This window comes from Wyeomyia smithii, chromosome 2 (assembly GCF_029784165.1).
Source record: "Wyeomyia smithii strain HCP4-BCI-WySm-NY-G18 chromosome 2, ASM2978416v1, whole genome shotgun sequence".
NCBI lineage: Eukaryota > Metazoa > Arthropoda > Insecta > Diptera > Culicidae > Wyeomyia > Wyeomyia smithii.
Window position 1 is genome coordinate 114,134,807 of NC_073695.1, and position 16,709 is coordinate 114,151,515.

The window sequence follows — 16,709 nt, forward strand, 5'->3', positions numbered from 1 at the left end:
TTTTGTTCGGTTACAACAGCTAATAACAAATAATACCAGTCTGATCCTACCAAATACACAGTAGAACCTTCGCAGCGTATATCCGGCCGAACCGATGACGTGAAATCATAACCAGGCAGTCACCACGACTTTCTTTTCTTTATGTTGCTGTCATAAATCTATTTTTCATCACCAATCACTATGCGATGGAAAAAATTCTTCCTTTTTTGGCCGCAGGGACAGTTGTTCACAGGTGAAAAAAAAACTACGACCAACGTCTCTTGGTTTCAAATCATAAGGAATCCAAGTTCCTTGTGTTTGAATCATTCCCAAAGCATGCAATCGCTTGAAAAGGGCTTCGCGGGTAACTCCTAATGCTGAAGCCAGCTGTTCCTGCATTTGGCATGGATCCGCATCGAGCAGTCCTCGCTCAAGTCGAAAATTCCAAACTAGTTGTTGAGGACACTAAACCAAGCTAGCATTTTCGAGGAGTGGCTGAACGAGAGCACAATACAACGCCTTCATGCAATGGGGATCCATAGAGTCGCGAGCAATTTTTGAAACGAAACCAAGTTGTCTCAAGGCAGATTAAACGTAAGTTTAGCATCCATCAAAACTCCAAAGTCACCAGTGCACAATAGTCCAATAATGCAAAAAGTGGAGCTCAATTCCATAGCGCCTTCCACCTTCATCCTAGCTTAATAGTGTCTTCGAAACAATTGTTTGTATGAATATCCCGCATAATCGCAAATTGTCAAAAAATATGAAAAGTTTACCATACTAAAAATAAAAATAACTTATTTTTGTCAAAAGATAGGAGAATAATTTGTTCAGAAAAGTTGTAGAAGATTCAAAAATATGAAACTTTGTTGAATAAATGAAAATCATATCATTTTTTGGTACAAAGTTATAAAGTATATTACATGGAACCTACTTGAAAGTCAGTTTTTGTGCTTAACTTTCGTTTGTTGCATTTTACACGTACATGTTGTTCAGAGGAATTGTTAGAGCACACAAAACACACATTTTTGCCAATAACCATATATCTTTCGGACTTTTCCTTACAAAGTTATATCGTATTTTAGCTTATATTTTCAATAACTTTAAGCACGTGTAGGTTTAAAAAGGGCAAGTGAAATCTGGAATCATGATGTCATTACTTCTCCTAAGCTGAAGTACTATAAATTCCTTTAGGTTCCATTTGTCCCAATCCAGTACGGCGATCATATGTTACAGTAGTTTTTCATATATCAATAATACTAACTTTTTTGTGTTAAGAGATAGAGGAATGACCAATTCGGCAAAGTTCTAGAACGTGCAAAAATATGAAACTTTGCTAAACAATCAAAATTCCTATCTTCATTGGGTACAGAGTTAAAGAGTATTTTCTATAAAAGTTACTTAAAAGTTAGTTTTTTGTACTCAACTTTTGTTAGTTATATTTTACAAGAAAACGTTGTTCTAAAGAAAAATTTTGGGCCTGCAAAACACACGTTTTTGTAGAAGGCCACACATCTCCAGAATTTTACAAAGTTATATAGTTATAGTTATTTTAGCTTATTTTTTCGATACTTTCAAGAACGTATAAAGTAAAAAGGGGCAAGTGAAATCATGATGTCGATACTTTTTCTCGAAGTTTGGCTCAAGCGCTCAAAACTGTTATGAGTTCCATTCGTCCCAATCCACCTAATCTTTATTCTATGCGTTGTTAAAGTTATCGAAAAAATATGCTAAAATGTGCTTTAACTTTGTAAGTAAAAGTCCTAAAGATGTCTGCCGTAATCTCGCAGACTAGCGTAAGCGCCAAAGTGACCGATTTGTGTTTTTGCGCTTAAACAATAGAACACACCAAATCGGACCTGTAGGCACCAAAATTTGATCAAACCTGTAAAAAATAGCATCATTAATTCACGAAAACGAAATGACGAAGCCGCCATTTCTACTCAACGTGACGTAAATCCAACCCAACTATGTTTACGATGCGTTTATTACATTCAACGACTCGAGAACTAATCAAGCAAATTGTACCAAATTTGGCATGTAGAAGTTTTTTGGAGCAGGAAATATTTCAATGATGGTACGACACCTCTCTCTTCTCTGCGAAAGAAGGGTTTCGTACAAATGAAACACATACAGTAACTGTTCGCTAACTGGGTGCTGTTTAACTGGGCGTTCGCTAACTGGGCTATAGCCAGAGGGGATTCACTGCTGTCAAATTTCATATATGTGTGCGTTATCGCAGATCAGCTCTGGTCCATGACGTTTGTTGGTCCGTGACGTTTGTAACTATGAACGATAATGAGGAAAAAACCACTACACAACACATTCATAAAAGTTTTCCGCGGTTTCTCGAGTTTTGATAAAAAAAAACGTTCCAATTCTATAATATTTCACATTGATCAATTTCATAACCAAAAAGAACAAAAACCGAAACAAACACCATGTTGCCGAATATGTTGGTTACACGATGTTTGACAGATAGATCCCCCCTGGCTATAGCCCAGTTAAAAAGCAGATGAACGTCAAAAATCAGCGTTTGGCATATTGATGTCAAAACGAGATAGGGGCACACGAATAGTGAATTGAGATTGATTTTTTCAGTTCAATGGATTTTGGTTGTCATCACACATGCGATCCACTAGATGTTTATCTATTCGTTTTCAGGTCAAATAAATGTTTTATGAAAAGAATATGTTTCCAGGCAACCATAAGTGCATATAAAGCACACGCAAGGCTAATAATTTATTTTTCCTCATTTTCTGTTCATCAGTCAGGATTCTTAGTGTATTTGTTTAAAACATTTTAAAATTTTCGCTGAGAGTTTTACCTAGCGCCATTACATCGAAATCCCCCTCGATATTTGACGACATTTGAAATGTCAGCCCAGTTAGCGAGCGACATTCATTAACTGGGCTAGGCCCTCAGCCCAGTTAGCGAACGAACAGTGTATTTGAAACACTTTTTCCGGAAAAAAAAAATAGCTTAAAATGATCGAAATGATGCCCAGGAGCCAAGTATTGCTTCAGAGACTATTTTGTATTCTAAGATGGCAACTTCTGGTTTCTGAATAATAGAGGCCAGATGTTGAGCCTTTTTGAAATCCAAGATAACGACTTCTGCTCTCTGGAGAACATCCCAAAATTATCGAATACCACTCAATATGGATATTTCCGTAATCGGGACAGAAGCCTACAATCGACCATAGAAAAGACCGTGGTAATCTTGTACCACGGATTCAGCTTAACGGTGATGAAATCGAGATAGTTTACAAGTGAGTGTACCTAGGTTAACTGGTGATTACCGAGAATGACATCAGTAGAGAAATTCGTCGAGGTTATATGGCAGGAGCTCGTACCTTTTTTATTGGCTCTAAAGGACGCTCTGCTGGAATAAAATTCGTCGCGGCACAAAGTTGACCATCTACAAAACATTGATCATATGTAGCCCTCTAAGGCCACGAAGCTTGGTCCATGTTCGTGGACAACTAAAGCGCACTTGTGATTTTCGTACGAAAGAAGTGCGCATGGAAGATGGCAGAGGCCACGAACGCTATTATATTTCTAATTAAATCCATTTCCGAGAGCGTATTCTCAAATCGCGACTGTTTGACTGATTATGAAAAAAGAATTTTTGTTAGTGACTTTTCGCATACTACGATGGACGTACGTCAATCGGTTGTAGAAACAGGGAAAATAAAATCGCTGTTTCTACAACAAAATGACGTTGGTAACATAACTTCAGTCAATCAACCTTTTTCCACAAACCATATGTTTGGCAATGTTTTGTGATTATATTAATGTATTATGTACAGATCAAATTGTTGACATTCGTCCTAACACTTATAATACAAACGTTTTCGGAAAAAGCTTCGTACTGGAAATTTTACTCGCTGTCGCATACGTCAGTCTGCGAGATTACGGCAGATATGTGGCCTTAAACAAAAACATATGGTTTGTATGCCCAAATGCTTCTTCAGAACAACGTTTTCTTGTAAATTGTAACTAACAAAAATCAAGTACAAAAAACTAACTTTTAAGTAACTTTTATAGAAAATACTCTGTACTTAATGAAGATAGGAATTTTGTTTGCTCAGCAAAGTTTCATATTTTTGCACGTTCTAGAACTTTGCCGGATAAGCCATTCCTCTATCTCTTCACACAAAAAAAGTTAGTATTATTGATATATGAAAACCTATTGTAACATATGATCGCCGTACTGGATTGGGACAAATGGAACCTAAAGGAGTTTATAGTACTTCAACTAAACTTCAAGGAAAAGCATTGACATCAAGATTCCACTTGCCCCTTTTAGCCTATACGATCTTGAAGTTATTGAAAATATAAGCTAACATACGATATAACTTTGTAAGGAAAAGTCCTGGAGATATAAATGATCTTTGCAAGATGTGTGTTTTGTGTGCTCTAACAATTCCTCTGAACAACATGTACGTGTAAAATGCAACTAACAAAAGTTAAGCCTAAAAAACTTTCAAGCGAGTTACATGTAATATACTTTATAACTTTGTACCGAAAAAAATTGGATTTTCATTTGTTCAACAAAGTTTCATATTTTTGAATCTTCTACAACTTTTCTGAATAAACTATTCTTCTATCTTTTAACAAAAAAAAATTCTTTTTAGTATATTAAACTTTTCATATTTTTTGACAATTTGCGATTATGCGGGTCATTCATACAAACAATTGTTATGAAGACACTATTAAGCTAAGATGAAGGTGAAAAGCGCTATTGAATTAAGTTCCACTTTTTGCCTTATTGGACTACTGTACAGCGTGGTCAGCTCTTGTTAGATTTTTATTATCAATTTGATAGTTGAACACAATTGGATTCTTTTTGTGGTGAAAGGTCATCACTTAATGCTTAATAATGCTAATCGTCAGCCAGTTTTTGCGGCACAAATACACAAACTTGTCTAAAAGCCCTTGTAGCCGCCGACAGTAGGCGATTGAGCGTGTTATCAAATACAGCTGAGGATCGCCTGCGTATACAAGTTTACAGCCAACATCCAGCAGTAAGGAAACGTCATTCAGAAACAGCGTAAACAGCAAAGGTCCTGTGTTGCTACCTTGTGGAAGGCCAGATGTGTTTAAGAACTGTGACGAACAGCAGGAGTAGAGCTCTATCACATAAGTATGAGCTAAGCCAACCGCCAAACCTCTGCGATGCACCAGTATGGTTATTCCGATCGAACGCTGCCTTCAAATCTGTACAGATCACTTCGATTTGAGCTTTTTGTTCCATGTGCGGTATACAAGTCAAAGTGAAGTCAAGCAAGTTTGCATTTACTGAGCGACCAGGCATAAAACCTAGTTGGTCACTAGAAATATAACTCTTTGTGCGTAAGAGCATGGACGTACTCACGATTATTTTGAAAAATTTAGATGCAGCTGACAGATTAGTGATGCCACGGTAGCACCTAACGTTTCGGCGATCCCCGTTTAAGATATGCTAGAATCGACCAGCACTTACTGCTGGCGCCATCTATTTACAAATACCGAGAACTTTGTTGCGTAGCTAAGAGAATGCTGTCAAAATTTCCATGACATGTTACCTCAAGTTATTGCATTCGAAGTGACGTTACTTCCGTATTTTGGTTTTCAAAGAAAAAAGTGAATTTCGTGTTCTGATTGAACATTGTTTCCTGATGGAAATTTCAATAAAACTAACACAATTCTTCTATATCCGTCGTTTACCTAATATATTTACATATCGATTCTCTATTTCAACAACAGTTTGCAAGAGCTGTGCCCTCTCTGTAGTCCTTACAAAGCTTGAGCTTGAAAATCAAAGACGAGACGATTGAAAATTTGAAATGATCAATTTTTGTGGCAATGGAGATAGCAAAAGTATTTAATCTTTCTAGTACAATCAAAAGGAAACAAAATCTATTCTCAATATTAAATTTTATTGCTCCTAGCTATCTCGGAAGGCGTCAATAGGCCACTGAGTAGTTGCTCGCTGGTTCTTTACTTCTACGTATGCTTACGGTACAGCTTCATTTAAGTCTCTGAAGACTTGACGTACTTTCTACTTGGCTAGTAGCACCAAAACTCACGGGAATGGTTAAAAGCTATAGTCACAGACAAACAGATGTACTACTCAATGACGATTTTATCGTCCAGAAAAATAACGATAATTTTGAAAACCTAAAAAAGCTACGTCATTTATGCATGCTCCCTTAGTAGGCGCAGGCAAAGATTTTTCAGGTTTTTTTCCGAAGAGGCATGTCTGTTTGTCTGTACTATAATCTTTCGTTATTTTAGCTTGCTACCAATTTTTGTGAACATTGTTGGTCAACTCGGAAGTCAATAGAGACTTAAGTCAAGTTTTCCCATAAGCAAACGTAGAACTGGTGAACCCGACGAGAAATTACTCTGCGGTCTTTTGATGCACTTCCGAGCTCACTGGAGGCATCAAAACTGCAACAAATGGTTGGAGAACTATAATCACAGACTAACAGATAGAACACTTTGGACAAACTTCCAATAAAATCATCGTTCGGATGATACCAGTACTTTATAATAGTAACATTAGTACCAACTGCTGCCGTGTTCGCGCTGCGTTATGTATTTCTACATCAGTGCTAGCGTTCGTGCATGTGTCAAATTGGGAACTACAAAATATGTATGAGATTACAGCATCCTAGACGGTGTTGTCGTGCGATGACTATTCTTAGATTGGATATAAGAATGATCGTTCTTTTGTGGCGATGGAGCTAGGTTTCAGTGTTACGTCTGTTAGTCTGTGCTATAATCTTCATCAAGCTATATTCAAATCTACAAATTAAGAAACAATAATATATTACTATGGCGCATCGTACGATCCTCAGGTATTGAAAACTATTATTGAATGAAGCGTTCAGTAGTTTCAGTCTAAAGTATTAGATAAGATTTTATGTTCAGTAGACCAAAACCTATTTCCCTAATCCAAAAAAGCGATATCATCATTCGTATAATGCGGATTCAGGATCATGATTCAAAAAAAAAAAAAACTTAACTTTAGAATAGTTGATGGTTGCACTTCAAAGTAAAATTGTAAATGGCAGCTACACCAAGCGGACGATTAATCCAGTATTCTTTCTGGGAAATTAATAAATGCGAAAAAAATCTAAATTATAATAATCAGTGACTGCTGGCAATCTCAATGATTCTAATGGTAATACGAAAAAACATTTTCCCCAAGATCCATAACCTGTTAATATGAACAGAATGAATTTGATTTTTTTATTGCAAAGTAAATTTGGAGAACTGTAAGGCGGGGTGGGATTTTGCCCTATAAACCCATTGCCTGTCAACTAGCGTGTGAGCATCAGAGAATCAATCTTTCTTGGTTATCTACCTAAAGGTGGTCTTAGGACTTCCATGGAATTGTTGACAAGTCACGGATTCGATGGAACAATCTCATTACATCTTACAAAACAAAAAACATATTGTAAATTGTGGATATAAGGACGAATGTTATTAATTTCACAAAAAAGAATTAACAGATCCATTGGTAAAATAAATAAACAGTAGCGGTATAATGTAGCGCCCATCAAAATACTCAATCCCTTAGCGTGTAATAAAAGAAATCACAGTTCAAAATACACACGAAAGCTACATGAATACCCTTAGTGTGTTGCGTATGTAAACACATGTATTACCCGGGTGCTACCGATGACAATGCTCTGGCATTGTTCGTTCGAAATCGCGTGTAAGCCACGAACCAACAACAAAAATCAAAACCTTCATGCATTCACCCAATAGCACGAAACGGTTTTTCTCAGCGACAGTTAGGTGGTGAAAAATCTTCAATTGGTTTTTTTTCTAAACTGGGAGTCACTTAGTTACATATTAATCAAATAAACAATATGACAAATGATATTAAATTTTAGATGATTATTATACATTGTGAATAAGAATGAAATTTTTATATTCTCCTTCCTATACTCATCAATCTCAAACAAAATCATGAATTTAATGAAAAATTTCCGTTTTGATATGAAACCCAACGAACCCAACGCCTTCCATAGAGCAGTAGCACACTTGAAAAGTCGGCTGCCGGACAGTTTTCGCAACGGTTAATACCACCTTCTGCTAATTCAATTCGCCGGCTCCGCGGAAGGGGCTGTGGCATATAATTATAGTGTTTTTTCGTCGGTACGACACAAAGGTCAGGTGTAATGTGTTGCTGTAGGTAAAAGGAATGATTGATGCGTTGAAATGGTGATCAATTTTTTCTTCTGATCGTTGCACTTTTTTACGATCCGATAACGACGGCTCAGACGTCCTTGATTTATAATAGGTGACTGAACATAAGGAACGGAGAAAAAATATGTATGAACTATTGGTTGTGGAAAACCAACTCATGCGAAGACAGTCATTATATTACTAGCTACTGGTTGTATGCACTATGAAGCGATTCCATGCTGATCGCTCAACCAATGCCGGAGCCTCAGATGTTGAATGCTTTCGCTAGTTCATTGAATATCAAGCGCCTATGGGGACAGATCATATTTCAAGAACTGACCTATAACATTTGGCTATTACATCTTACATTCAAATTTAGCTTTAAAAACTTGGAAAAGATACGCAAAATATATTTTCTAACTCGAACTTCATCAACAAGCTGGTTTTTAAACGAAATATAGACTTTTTAAAAATCTTTAGATCCCTATACGAATCGCGAATCAAACAAAGTTCACATAATGTCGTCGATAAAAATACAGGAGCTGTGGTTTCAGAAAATAAAACCAGATGCATCTTCTTGACACGCTCGCATTCATGCATATAAAGGCCACCTTTTCTCAAAGTTCAACTCCGGTATCACACGGCAGAGCAAATTGTCTTGCCAACTTTTATACTATACGCTTACACAAACACCGGACTACTATACAAACCGGTCCAGTTTACTCGGGTTTTAGCCAACCTTGAACTTCATCATCATCAGGCTTGTCTTGATCAAACCCTACAAGTTTTTGTTTTCCTGGCTGTCCTTTGCTTTGGAATTGATCACCTCACGCACCGCAAAGCAACGTGTGCTTACACACGGGTTCTCGCGGTTAGCCGTTCGTAACCGCTGAGCCTTTCGACCTACGCCGGTTATACTAACTTCCTCGGAATGCAGCCATAAATTACTTGCTTATCTTTAGCTGCAACCAGCCTCCGGTGGACTCAGCTGTCCACTCGGACCAGTTGAGAAACAGGTTATTTGCCAATATCAGCAATGGAAATTGTTAACGAGTTGCGCTACTTCAACGCACTATCGTAAAGACGGCCTAAAACTTAACATTGATTGCTCAATCAACTCAATTAGGCTTAGGGAATTGATTAGAAATGAAATGCTTTGCACTGTATATCATTTTCATAATAAGCTAGCTGTTGACATCGAGAACAGGAAATGTTTTACGCATTCTACACCTTCGCGCAGCCTAATGGAAATCGAAGTTCAGTTTTTAAAAGGAATTTTAATTTTTAATATCTCTGATCAAATTGATAGGATTAAAAAGGTACTGTAACGGATGATAAACGATTTCCTTTTAGTTTGTTATATTGCTGTACTCAGCCTTTTCGAAATAAACAACGTATAGTTTGAAGAAGAAAAAAAAAAAACAAATAACACGCAGAAAGGATAAAACTTCCACCAGGTTTCAAGTTTTCCCATGAAGCAAAAAGTTAATCACAACCACTTATTTTTGAAATGTCAAGGACTATTGCATTGCATTAGTTATTTAATATATAGATAAACATTGTAGTTTATTGTACGCGTATCCCGCATAAGAAATGCAGAGCTTTTATTTTTAACACGAACGCATTGAGATTCGTTCGATTTTCTTTCAATACTTTTTCCGCCATTTTCGCTATGAGGAGAATCTTTATAACAACGAAGGTACATTAAGATACAAACGTTAATGCCGATCGAAAGGTTTCTTTTCCGGAAATTTAAACTAAACATCTACTGAAGGTCTGTAAGTGGTTTTGTATAAATTATTCATATTAATTCATAAAAGCAAAGTCTTGATGCAACATTCCGATTTGAAACTCGACCTTCAGTTTATTATAGAGATAAGTGACTTTTCACCTACGCACACTAGTGAACGTGTAAACCCGTGTAGAGTTGCTTTTTTTCCTCCAAACTGTAAATCATTCATTTAGAAACGAGTTTAGAACTTATAATAAGTATTTTTTGCAGCCTTTTCTGGATTCATTTGTGAAAAAAGAGCAAATCAAACACAATCTCTCCGTAGGATTTTTGCAAAACACATTTCAAGTTTATGTTTCTATCTAGAACTCGTGTAGCAACCTCTTTTCATTATTGTAAAATTATCCTATGCTATGCTGATAAGTAAAGCAATTTGTTTCCATCACAACACATTTGCTTCGTTGTGTGGGTAGCTTGTTCGTAGAATATGTATAGGATTGGCAAAAGAAAAACATTCATCTTGTTTCTAAACCAAAACGCTGCGTGTGTAGTAATGGGGTAAACTGGGCACGGTCAGCAAAAGCGAAATGGTTTTTGAATACGCTGAATATTTTAGGAATATTAAATATTAATTTGTGTGATAAATCGGATTGGTTTTTCTGTGAAGAGTCGCGTGTGCAAACGATGAATTTTGACACTCAAAACCATGTTTACGCTGCAATCTGAGAGAATGTTTTTTGTCCGTTATCTAACATTTGATGGGAAAAAATAAGACTTTAAGTGTGAGAGAGGGAAAAAATATTATATCTGGACAAGTTTGGTAGTGGTTGTTGTAGGGAGGTTGAAAATAGGAGTTGAAATCGAATAACTCATTTATCAGTTATAGTGAAAATTGTGAATATCTATTACCGAATCGTCAATCAGCACACAAAACTCGACAAGTTTATTTGCGGAGTACAGATGGTGGCAAATGTTTTCCAGTTAGCAATATAGCGCGTTATAGCAATATATAGCGAATCAATTCAGGAACGATAAAAACAAGGTAGTGGGGTAAGGAACCAATTCTAAGCAGCTTGTAAAGTCTCCTGTGCATCGAGACGAAATACATCAAATGTGTAAAGTAAATAATTTTGTAAACTTTTACAAAAATCAATTGAAACTCCCAATGGAGACTATTCGATTCCCTCGTACGTATTTTGAGCACTTTACATCTTTTTTGCAAGGGGTTTTTTCAGCATTTAGAAAATAGCTACAATTTTAGCTAGTTTTTTTGGATTAATGTTTATCAAAGATTTTGCTTTAAAGAACAGTATTTCATATATTAGTAAGACAACTAGTTAATCAGAGTTTTCGTTCCCGTCATTGAAATTGAGTATATTGATCGAAATTGTTGTTCAAACATTCGTTGTAGTATATATTTTGATTGATAGCCAAACCACTAGGCTTGAACCATTATTTGACAAAAAGGAAAAGATATACCACAGACTAACAGACGTAACACTGGAACCTAACTCCATCGCCACAAAAACCGTTCATTTCAAATTTTCAATCGAATAACAGTCATCGCGCGAAAACGTCGTCTGGGGCGCTGTCATGCAATTTCATACATATTTTGTAGTTCCCCATTTGACACATGCAGTAACGTTGGCGCTGATGTCGTAATACATGACGCAGCGCGAACACGACAGCAGATGGTGCTAGTGTTACTAACATAAAGTACTGGAATCATCCAAACGATGCTTTATTGAGAATTTGTTCGACGTGTTATGTCTGTTAGTCTGTGGATATACCTCCAGTAGGATCAGCACCTCAGCGCGCGAAGTGTTGGATACAACTGCGAAAGCCACGTCGAACGAGTGTTTTGACGCTGAGTGGCAGCGAGAACCGTGGCAGAGCTCACATGTTGGTTACGGCTGTGACACGTCAGAGGGGAGGGAGCTGTCGAGTAGCTATGGCTGCTGAAAAAGGCCTCCAACGGCCGAAGAAACGCCAGCTTTGGAAGCGTGGTCTTGCGAAGTGGAGGATTGGAACAATTATAAAAATATTAACTAAGCAGTGGTGGGCACCGCTAACCGAAAATTTAGCGACGCTAATCGCTAAGTCGCTAACCGGAAAATTTAGCTCGATAATCGCCAAACGCTAAACCCACATCAGCGGAACTTTCGCTAATCGCTAATCGCTAACTTTTTAATATGTAAATAGTCATATCGCTATATTTATTGCTCGTGTTTTGTAAGATTTGGACCACTTTGATCTGTTTTGGTTGAACAAACGAAAACAATTATTTTTTAAAGCTATTTACAGTAAAAAGTTCACGAAACGGTATTCATATTTGATTTTGTAAAAACAAGAATAACAAAAGTTATTTAGCTTGCATTGAAAATAGATACTCTTAGGAATGTTTTCATAGAAATTCAATTATTATTTGAATCTAAAAAGTAGAACCAAAGTTGTCATAACTTCAAGCGCATTGCAATTTACCAAAGTTCTTGGTGTGCCGAAAATTCAATCTAGACCTTGTGCTTGTTCTTCAAAATGGCTTTTACGATAACTGGAACTCCACTCTAGGGTAAAAAAACTGACAAAAGTAAATTTCGCAGTAAAGTATGTTCATCTTTCGAAGCAATTTACGTACGCCATCAGCAATTCACAGTTTTTCTAAATATTTCTATTGTCGCTTCTCTACAAAATTTAGCGAATTAGCGATTAGCGTTTTGAAGGCCAAAATTTTAGCGACACTAACAGTTTCGCTAACCAGCTCAAAAATTAGCGAAATCTTTAAATCGCTAACTGAATTTAAGCGTCGTTAATTAGAGAATTAGCGAATTAGCGGAATGGTGCCCACCACTGTAACTAAGGAATATAGGAAGTCAGGAGTCAGGAACCAAAACATGTCTGCCTTCGTTATGCGCAACGACAGTAGCGGAAACCGGAGGGAACCGTTGAATTGGAGGTGGACAGGCGTTGGAAATAACATTTTCATGTGGAAACAAGGTGGCGCTGAAAGCAATTTAATAAATATTGGGAATAATGGGCAAGCTGTGAATCCACCATCCATGGACGAAGTGAAGAAGGCAGTAAAAGTGCTGAAAAACTGCAAGGTTGCTTGGGCAGAACGGCATTTCCGCTGAACTCTTCGAAGTCGGGAGCGAACAGCTGTATTGTGCCATCCATCGAATTCTCCAGTGAACGTGGCCTGATGAAGAATTGCCCTCTTACTGGTTGGAAGCCCGATCTACAAAAAATACCGACACATGATCTTTAGCAGCTATCGGGGCATTACTCTTCTCAATACCGTGTAGAAAATTTTCCCCCGTATCTTGTTCTACGGACTGAGGCCGGTGTAGGAAACCTTTGTTGGGGAATACCAATGTGGTTTTCGAGGAAGGCGCTCCACTGTGGATCAAATATTGATCTTGTGACAAATAATTGATAAATTTCAAGAATTTAACTTACAGACACTTCCCTTTCATCGACTTCAAGGCTGCGTACGATTCGGTTAAGAGAAATAAGCAATTCCACACAAAAACGGGCCACTAATTAATCGACCATTTTTGATTTGGCTGAAACTTTGCAAAGACGTTTTGTGCTATTGGTTTAATTTTTTGGAACACAACTCGTTTTTGAGAAGCTATTGATTGAAAAATGCTATTTTGGGAAGGAATTGATGATTTCAAATATTTTTAAGACCAAAACGGTTTGTTTAATCGGTGTGACGTCCTCGGCAAAGTTGTAGATAATAATTTTGTCTTTTCGAAAAAAATATACACTCTGAAAAAAATTATTCATTTTTAAAAGATAGTTACAAGAAAAAAATTTTAAAAAAAATATCTAAAAAGCTCATTTTAAAAAAATTTTGTTTTTAATAAAAACTACAAGATTACCTGAACAATGCAACCGGCTCGATCATGGCGCATGATTCAAAAGTTACAGTTAGAAACGAGATGTTTGAATATGTGTGCTTGTATCATTTGTATAAGCGATTCAAAGATTTCAACAATGTGGTACAGTTACGCTGTGGTATGCCAATTATTATTCTGAACAAAAAATGAATAGCGCAGGGATTATCAGGCAGCATTTTTCCACAGGAAGGCTAGATCAAATCACTAGGTTCATTCATTCCTGTTTTTTTTTTCCAAAGCATATTGAACCTAATTGAAGGTAAAACCTGAATATTGAGTTTTGAATGAAGCTATGGGTTTGAAATTTTACGCGTATCCTTTCAACTTGTTTTAATTACACGCGGTGTGTGAGAATGTTTCTTCTGACCACGATAGCTCAAGTCCTCCAGAACGAATTCAAAGTCATTGGCATCCCGTCGTTATTACGATTCTATGTATTAATTGCCTAACATTAAAAAACTCCTTTACTAGATTCTGAGTACCAAAAATTGCATATCTATTGAATAAATCTTTGTTACTTGATATGTCCCTGAAAAAAAGGTTTCGATTTGTTTCCAATTAGTCAAATCTCTATCCTTCCTTTAGTGCAAAGTTTTTAATACTCCTTTATTATTCGTCAAATCTCGTGTAACCTGTGAATATTTATCGCCCAAAAACATACACATAAATTCTTCAGCTTATTTCAACAAACACTTTTGGTAACTACTTTATATGCGTATCATCGTCAGAACAGTTATTAGCTTAGTGGTAATAGAATAACAAAAGTTTATCTTATAGATTGTATAGCCAGTTAACAATCCTCTATTTCCATTTCTTTTTATGGCTAATACCGAAAATAAAATAACAATATATAATACATATTTGGGTAACTAATCGTTTCCTGTATCACTGAATACCTTATACAGTAATTGTTTGACAGATTTTGTTCTTACTAAACACTTCACAAAACTGTACAACCGGTAACATCTTTTAGAGAACCTGCATGACTACATTCCCCTATACAACTTCACAAAGAAAACTGTGACGGTAACTAAAACTCTCAATACAAAACATACTGACCAACAGACAGGCCATCCTACCGACAGTTCGACTTAATTTTTTTTTTTTTTTTCGTTTATGCCAGGTAATCATCTCTAGCCTAATTCTATTCTTTTCTCTGCCTATTGTTTCTGTTTATTCCCAACAGCTAACTACGAATCCACCATTGACGATGATATTGGTAACCCAGCGCAGAGCAGAGCGAGCCAACCTGACAATGAGCTTGTGCTTCTGGCAGAATCTAGTCATGAAGACAACGCTGACTTGAACTCGTTAGCAGATGAGATTCAACCCACCAAAGTGAGAGAAAAACGTCAGGCCATTAATAGCCGTACCAATCGGCGCAGTAGAACTCCTCAACAGCGGGAACAAGCTATAACTAATCGAATTGATTCCAGATATTACATCTCTGATGATTACATCGATTACACGACGACACCGAAGCTGAATAAAAACTTACGTGACAATTTGGCGGAATACAGAATCCTGTCAAAAAGCAAAGCATCTGGCAATGACATCAGAACTAGTCGCCCGAGAACTACATCCGGTCAAAGTACACTCACCAGAAATACTGCGAGAACAAGAAATCGCAATACTTTAAAATCGTTAGCATACAAACCGACCTACAACACGCGAAGACCATCGTTCACTTTATCTGCCTATGGTGGCAACAAAGCCACAGTTCGTGGAAATTCTCGACGAGGAGGCAGTAATCGAACGTACAAAGATGAAGAACAACGCGTCAATCGCTATGGTCATACCGCGACCAATTCAGATTGGCGCAGAAAAACCGTTAGTCTAGGCAGCACAAGTCTGCAGCCTAGTACCCCGGCCTTGACAGTGACATTTTATCTTTCGACTGATGCTACAGTATCATTAGTTACCAATTCTCGTACAGAAATCAGTTTGATCAAAACAACCACCACCAGCATTGAGGAGATATGTACAACTTGTTTCTCATTAACGCAAGGCCCGAATGGACTACCGGTTCATATTCTGAACAAAGAAATTACTTCCTTTAACACCGACGGTCTATTCGAAATAACCAAATTTATTCTGAGCTCTACTCCAACAACATTGGTTTCGGTTTCTCAGAACACTTTCCGTGGCCGCCAGACAGCTTATTCTGCTACGATATCCACCACAATTTACGAAGCAAGTCCATTTGTTCAAACCAAAGGAAATAATGCCAACAGTGTAGTGCTTTCTAATGCACCATTGGCTAACATTCTTCTTTCGCAGCTACTTTTGGGAAATCTCGGTGTAGGCGAACCAAACTTCGCCCCTAGAGCAACCGAATTCATTCCGGATCCCAACCGCTATCAATTAGTCGTGACAACAAATGTCGAATACAAAACCCACGTGAAACAAGTGGTTAGCACTGTTACACAGACAAAATCTATTGTGTTACCGGTAACCTTCCAGGGTCGGGAGATATTGACTACCGTGTATGACAGTGAAGTTACTCCGACGGTAATTACTTCGTTTATAACTGAAACTCTAACGGTACCAACGACGTCTACGATCCGGATCCAACCAACGACAGATGATCTGTCGAATAGACTTAGCTTACTGCTTCCACTACTCGAAGAACGAGAACGGAGAAACCAACTGTTGTCCGCAGCAGCGGCCGAACCAGTGTTGCCAATTGTATCGACTCCTCCTCCCACCATGACAATGCTGTCCAGTGCATCTGTTTCCAAGGTCTATGTTTCCGGACAACATCCGGGAGAGTTCAGCGTGTCATTTACTACAATACTCAACACGTGAACCAACGACTCTGCTAGATTGGGTAGTAGGTGACGTAGATCGAATCTAGCAAACGCTTACATTTTTGGGTGGTTATATTCTATATATGCAGCCGATTTAAAC

General features: G+C 37.4%; 1 protein-coding gene across 13 annotated transcripts in view; it reads left to right on the plus strand.

Moving 5' to 3' along the window:
- The window catches only part of LOC129722796 (uncharacterized), a 155,954-nt gene that overhangs the window by 66,584 nt on the left and 72,661 nt on the right, over positions 1-16,709 (plus strand). For 12 of the 13 annotated variants that reach the window (XR_008727648.1, XR_008727644.1, XR_008727642.1 and 9 more), the window contains one exon: positions 14,986-16,675. The exons of the other annotated variant lie outside the window; for it this stretch is intronic. The gene's annotated coding sequence lies outside the window, so the exon portion shown is untranslated. The remainder of the gene's footprint in view (positions 1-14,985; positions 16,676-16,709) is intronic. 13 annotated transcript variants of the gene reach the window in all.